Genomic DNA, 7,281 nt, shown 5'->3' on the forward strand with positions numbered 1-7,281 from the left:
CTCATCAACAATTCCTCCAGAGATAAGCCACCAGAAGTGTAGTTATCCTCTGTACAGATTCAAATACATCAGGCAAATTCTCACCAAATTTTTTTTAGCATCTAGGGTCCTGGAGTCTGTTTTCTTCCCTGCAGCTTTGGTGCTGGTGGCTCTCTAGGTCTGATGCAAATTGTTGAATTAAGATTTCTGCTTCCTACATTCAAAGTGACTACTCTTACTTCTTTCCAGCTTCAAAGTGTGGATACTGGTTTTTGGGGATATTTAAGCTTCCTCATTTTAGAATTCCCTTAAAAAATTATCACAAATTTGTGAATGCAAAATATATAAGTACAGAATTAGGAACAAAAATGAATTTTATTCAATCTAAGGATAGTCATAAATTATCCAGTCAAATGGGCCAATAAAAAAAATCAAGAAAATGTCATTTGTATTAACTGTTTTACATAACTAATACTTTTTGTTGTCATCATTATTGCAGTCCTATGAAACTAATAATACCACTGCTTGAGTAAAAGTTATATGTTAAGGATGCTTGAAATGTATGTCTTGATTTGGGATTTAACTGTACTTTTCACAGAATATCTCATTTTATTTTAATAGTCTGTCAATTTCATTGGCATGTAATTTTCTGTTTATTTGAAATATGGAAATATAAACCAAAACAATCCGCCAGACACTTTAAGTGACCAGCTCTAGTGGAAGGAAGAGAGGCTTAGAATCAAGGCATGGCTGATTTTCATTAAAAAAAAAAAAAAAAACTTACAAGAAATTTTACATTTTTATTATTAGTATGAGAGCTCTGGTAGCCTAGTGCCTAAGGCATTTGACTGCTAACCAGAAGGCTGGAGGTTCAAACCCACCAGCCACTCCTTGGAATGAAGGTTGGGCAAGCTACTTCCATAGAGATATTGCCTTGGAAACCCAAGGAGGGGTCACTATGAGTCAGATTGAACTCGACAGCAGCGTTTAGTTTGGTTTTGGTATTATTAGTGTGGGTAATTTGTTAATAAAATAATAGATAAAACATGAAGATAGAAACCATAGCAATAAACACAAGGTATCTGGCTGCTCTGGTTGCCTAGTACCTAAGGCATTTAACTGATAACCAGAAGGTTGGCAGTTCAAACCCCCCAGCCACTCCTCGAAAGGAAGGTTGGGCAATCTACTTCCATAGTGATACTGCCTTGGAAACCCAAGGAGAGGTCTCTGAGTTGGGTCTGACTTGACAGCACGTAACAACAACAACAACAGTCAGGTTGCTTAATCTATGGTATTTCTATTTCCATGGTATTTTAAGGAAGTATCATACACAGTGGTTGCACCATTTTACAATTCTACCACCAGCGTATAAGGGTTTTAATCTCTCCACACCCTTGCCAGCATTTGTTGTTTTCTTTTTTTTTTTTTTAACTTTGTTGAGGTGAGATAATATCTCATTATTGTTTTGATTTGCAAATCTATAAAGACTATTGATTGAAAATATTTCATCATGTGCTTGTTGGCTCTCTGAATGTCTTCTTTGGTAAAGTGCCTGTTCATGTCTTCTGCCCATGCTTCAATTGGGTTGCTTGTCGTTTTGTTGCTGAGATGTTGAACTTTTCTGTAATTTTCAGAGATAAGTCCCTTGTCAGATATGCCATGGCCAAATATTTTTTTCCCATTCAGTAAGTTGCCTTTTTCACTCTTTTGATGAAGTTTAATGATGTGCATAAATGTTAAATTTTTAGAGGGCTCCAGTCATCTACTCAGTCTTCTGCTGTTTGTACATTTTTAGTTATGTTGGATAGCATATTTATGTCATCTAGTAGGGTCCCATAGTTTGTTCTTATTTTTTCTTTGATAATCTTAAAGTTGTAGGTTTTACATTTAGGTCTGTGATCCATCTTAAGTTAGTTTTTGTATATGATGTGAGGGATGGATCCTGTGCCATTTTTTTCTGCAAATGGATATATAGTTTTTCCAAAACTATTTGTTTAAGAGACTACCTCTTCTTCCATTTAATGGAATTTGGCTCTTTGTCAAAGAACAGCTGTGTGTAAGTGGGTGGATTGATTTCTGGATTCTCAGTTCTATCCTATTTGTCTTTCATTGTACCAGTACTAGACTGTTTTTTGACTACTGTTCTGGTTACCTAGTGCTGCTCTGACAAAAATATACCACAAATGGGATGGCTTAAGCTGCTTCTTATACATGGGAAGCAGACCACATACCCAAAGCAGCTACTCAGCTGCTTGTGGTAGATCCCACCATGGAGTTGATTGCCAGCCTCATCATGGAGAATAACTACCACCAGCTGTGCAGCCACTCAACCAGGCCCAGCCATATTGACACAAAAACATAACCACCACAATTACCATGACTTTATAATAGGAAAAGTTTCAAATCATCATGTTTTGGATATGTTTAGCCTTTGTATCTAATTTTTAATGCTCAACTACATAGTTCAGAAAATAAACGACAATACTTAATACCATGAGGCCTTAATTTTATCTATGTTGTTCCATACAATATTAATGCTCTATATGTGGGTCTACAGTAATTTTACATCTTCAATAACATAAAGTAACATGGATTATTCACTTTATATTGCTGAAAGTCATAAAATGTGCATAGAGATTTAAGGGCCTTATTTATTTATTTATTATTTATTTGTTTTCTTTGTCATCAGTTGGTTTTTCTCTCATTAGCAATTTACTAAAACTCATTATGTTTTAAGTATTTAATCTATGGATGAGCATATCAGTACTTGTCTCATAGAATATTGAGGAGAAACAGTTAATACATTTAATAGATCCAGCACCCTGATATAGTAATGATAATGTCTACCTGTGGCACCAAATAAAGAGGCAAGCACCTTTGACCAACAGCAAGAAATATATATGTGCTCTAAGCATAAGAGCTCTGGTAGCATAGTGGCTAAGACACTTGCCTGCTAACCAGACGGCTGGCGGTTCAAACCCACCAGCCACTCCTCGGAAGGAAGGTTGGGCAATCCTACTTCCGTAGTGATACTGCCTCGGAAACCCAAGGAGGGGTCGCTATGAGTCGGGGCCGACTCGACGGCACATACCAACAACAACAACAACAAGCATAAGAAAAAATAAAGGTGAAAATTAGGCTATGGCAATTAAGTAGATCACGGTGAAAATTATAATTCAAGAAAAATATGCAATATTATTTTGAATATAGGCATAGAAGACCTCTGTGAGACACTCTGCCTTTCTTGTTCTTCTACTCATAACCTTAGTAATCTCATTGAAGTTATTCACTTCATTGAGAAAATGTCAATCCTTTGGCCCTGTGTTTAAAAGCATCTTTTGCTGGTTTGTTTCTCAGCATACAAGTGAAGGGATTTAACATGGAAGAAACAGAAGTACTGAACAGAGCTAATCCTTTATTTAAAGACACCCTTTCCTTTGCAGAAGGTTTCACATACATGAAGATGCAGCTGCCATAAGAAATGGAGACAATGATCATGTAAGAAAAACAAGTAGAAAAGGCCTTCTTTCTCTGTTGAGCAGAAGGTATTTTCAAAATAGCCCTGATGATGTTTGTGTAGGAGAGACCCACTAACACAGAGTAACCAGGAGCATCAAAATGGCTGAGAGAAATTTCCTTAGTTCTACTATATATGTGTCTGTTCAAGAGAGCTGTAGTGGAGAAGAAATATAACAGAAGAAATGATCTACAGTGTTGGCTGCACAGAGATCAAGCTGGAAGCCCATAAGAAGAAGTGAAAAAATTATTAGGAAACTAGCCAATCATGAAGCAAAGATCTGCTGGTTGTAGACTCTGCTGTTAATAATGTTCATATTATTCAAGGGTTTGCAGATGGTCACGTTGCAGTCATAGGAATAGGACTTAGTGGCCAGAAGGACAAATTCTGTTACCTCCAAAAAAACTGAAAAACATTTGTGCTACACAATAGTTGTAAGACAATTGTTTCTCTGTTGCTATGCTAACAAGAAATTTGAGAATACAGACTGTCATACATATAAAAATAAGAAATGTCAGAGAAAGAAGTACATGGACAGCTGGAAATGTGAATCCGGCAGAGTGAGGGTGATGATAGCTAGGTTCCCAGTGATACTCAACATACAGATGAAAATAAAAAGAAGAAAAATGTCCACTTGTAGTTGTGAATCATCTGTCAGCTCAAGAATAATAAAGGTCATCAAATAAAGTTGTGTTGTTTCTTGTAGCTGACTGCTATTTTAAAATACAAAGAATTTAAAAAAAAAGAACTAAAGCTTAGAGAGCTGCATAAGATACCTATTTCTTTAGAAATTCCCTATACACAGATTGCTACTCAAAGTTAATCTACCCCAATATTCTGCTATGCAACAGTAGCAAACTAGAAAAATGTCTCTACTTAATTTTTACTCAAAACTTAACTGATCAAATACAACTCTAAGAGTTCAGTTTTTCCCTCTTCATATATACAAACATTGCAGAGAAATAAAATATTTCATTTTTTAAATTCATAAAAAAGTAAATAGTGTTTTGTTATTGTAGGATTACTACTGAAAACAAAAAGAAAAAATAACAAAAACATACTGTTTTCAAATTTAACTTCCATATGTTTGATGATTATTTCGAATCTACATTAAATTATTTTGCATGTTGGTCAGTCATTCTACTTTACTAAGTGAATATGTTTATCTGTGTTTATTTTTTTCTGATAGATTTTGTTCTTCTGTAACTCAAATGTCAGCTGAGAAGTCTTAAAATAATAAAAAAACAAACATTGATATGAAACCTCTCTAGACTATGTACAGTGAGAATTCATGCTCTCACTAAAATTCTAAAATTTTTCAGAAGTTATATTCCTATGCCCACTTTTCATAACAACATTATTTTGCTTATTCCATTGAATAAGCAAATATGGAATATTTGCTTATTCCATATTTTCATTATTCCATTGAAATTCTTGTCAGGTGATATAAAATGGACATATATTTTCCACCAATGTTACAGTTCCATAAACTACTGGGCCTGTCATAATAATTTAAAGGAAGAAATTTTTTTTTAAGGAATTAAAATAAGCTTTTACATGAAATACTTCCAAAACCAAAAACCAAACTCACTGCTGTAGAGTCAGACCTGACTCACAGCTACCCCTCCTTGTGTTTCCAGATGGTATCACTATAGAAGTAGATTGCCCAATCTTCCTTCTGAGGAGTGGCTGGTGGATTTGAACCACCAGCCTTCTGATTAGCAGTCAAATGTCTTAGGTACTACACCACCAGAGCTCCCCATGAAATATTTAAGTGATATTTAATAAATTAATATTGGTTAATAAATATGAAGGGAATTTTCCCAAAATGAAGACAAACTCACCTTTTCAATGTCATATTACACAATACTCACAATGATCATGTATACAAGAAATTCAAAACCAAATCCATCATCATCCAGTAGATTCTGACTCAAAGCAATATTACAGATCAGGCAGAAGTGTCTCATAGTGTTTCCATGGTGTAATCTTCAGCGAAGCAGGCTGCCATATCTTTCTCCTGAGGTGCTGCTGGTGGGTCCAAATTGTGGACCTTGAGAGCTTGACCACTGCAATATCAGGGCAGCGAATACATTGCAATTATCAAGAGAAAGTTACATACTCATTTAATAAAATGTATTTCTCATAATATGCTAGATGCTCTAAAGGATCTCTACCCACAGCTTTATTCTCACTAAATGGAATGTTCACAAGTTCTTATTAGATTACACAATTGTTCTTTCAGTATAACATTCAAATTAATCAGTAGTGTGTTTGCTCTATAAAAAAGTAAATAATAAATGGTTCAGCCCCATGTCATACTATTTCAATAATTTAAAAAGAACCAATTTCTTATTCCAGCTTAATTCAATAACATTAACATTATTAAAATTAAAATACAAAATTTCCCAGACCTTATTGTCTTTAGTAGCAATGTCATCTCCAACTGTCTACCCATGACATGAGTCCCAGAACAAAGGCCATTTCTGAATGTTGCATTTCCATCAGATATTTTATGGTGTTTTAACACATTCTTTTCTCCAGTACTCTCATCCAAAAATACATTAGGACCAGCAACAAAGATTCAGGATATGTAAGCTAAAAATTATTAATGTGACAAGAGCTTGGTTCTTTCATTTATTCTCTTGGATTTTTTTTTTTTTAATTTTTATTTTTTAATGACATAATGTTCTTCCAATTGTTATATTAGATTTGGAGCATATTTCCTTGTTATATACAAAGTACCCATATTTCCTTTAAAAATAATAGAAAATATTTCAAGCTAATCACTTACTTAGATGTTTCTGACCTATATGAGAAGCACAATAGTATGCTTTGTAGTTTTTGAGATTACAAAATCTTGAATCTTTTAGTACACTGCTCTTACTTGTCTCAAGGGAATGTTCTTACTTAGAATTAAAAAAAGAAAAGGGGGAAAAAAAAAAAAAGTAAGGAATATATCCTTTGAAGACCACCATGCAAGGATATCAATAACATATGAAAGCAATCTTATTAAAAGAAGAGACTCCATAATACTTAAACTCAATTTAAAAGAAATAAGCGACGCTTCAGCAAACAGATACAATGCTGGTAGTGCTTACTCTTCTATGACAAGAAATTTGTCAGTCAGCTTCCTATCTAAATGACCAGATGAGAGTCATATTTGTGTCCATTTCAAAGGAAGATGATTCAACAGAGTGCAGAAATTATTGAATTATATCAATATCACACAAAAGTAAAATTATGCGAAGATAATGGAAAAACAGATGCTATAATATATTGACAGGAAACTTCCAGAAATTCAAGCCAGATTTAGAAGAGGATATGGAACAAGGGACATCACTGCTGATGTCAGATAGATCTTGGCTGAAAACAGAGAATACCAAAAAGAAGTTGACCTGTATCTTATTGAGTAAGCAAAGGATTATCTGTGTAGATCATAATGTTGTTGTTTTTATGTACCATAGAGTCAGACCAGACTCATAACAATCCCTCATTGGGTTTCCAACTGAGCCAGATCTTGCCCCAGTATCACTACAGAGGTAGATTGCCCAACCTTCGTTCTGAGGAGTGGCTGGTAAGTTTGAACTGCCAGCCTTCTGGTTAGCAGTCAAGTCCTTAAGGCAGTATGCTACCAGAGCTCCTGTGGATCATAATAAATTATGCATAACATTGTGAAGAATGGCAATTCCAGAACACTGCATAGTGCTCATGCACAACCTGCACATAGACCAAGAGGCAGTTGTTCAAACAAAACAAGGGAACATAGTATGGTTTCAAATCAG

The 7,281-nt window shown here is 34.7% G+C and overlaps 1 pseudogene; it reads right to left on the minus strand.

Annotated features, from left to right (window-relative positions):
* Positions 1 to 3,265: 3,265 nt before the first annotated feature.
* On the minus strand, positions 3,266 to 4,175 carry LOC103204395 (annotated as a pseudogene).
* Between the last annotated feature and the right edge of the window lie 3,106 nt (positions 4,176 to 7,281).

The sequence above is a fragment of the Orycteropus afer genome, unplaced genomic scaffold (genome assembly GCF_000298275.1).
Source record: "Orycteropus afer afer isolate SDZICR_OR568_19922 unplaced genomic scaffold, OryAfe1.0 scaffold00247, whole genome shotgun sequence".
NCBI classification, from domain to species: Eukaryota; Metazoa; Chordata; class Mammalia; order Tubulidentata; family Orycteropodidae; genus Orycteropus; species Orycteropus afer.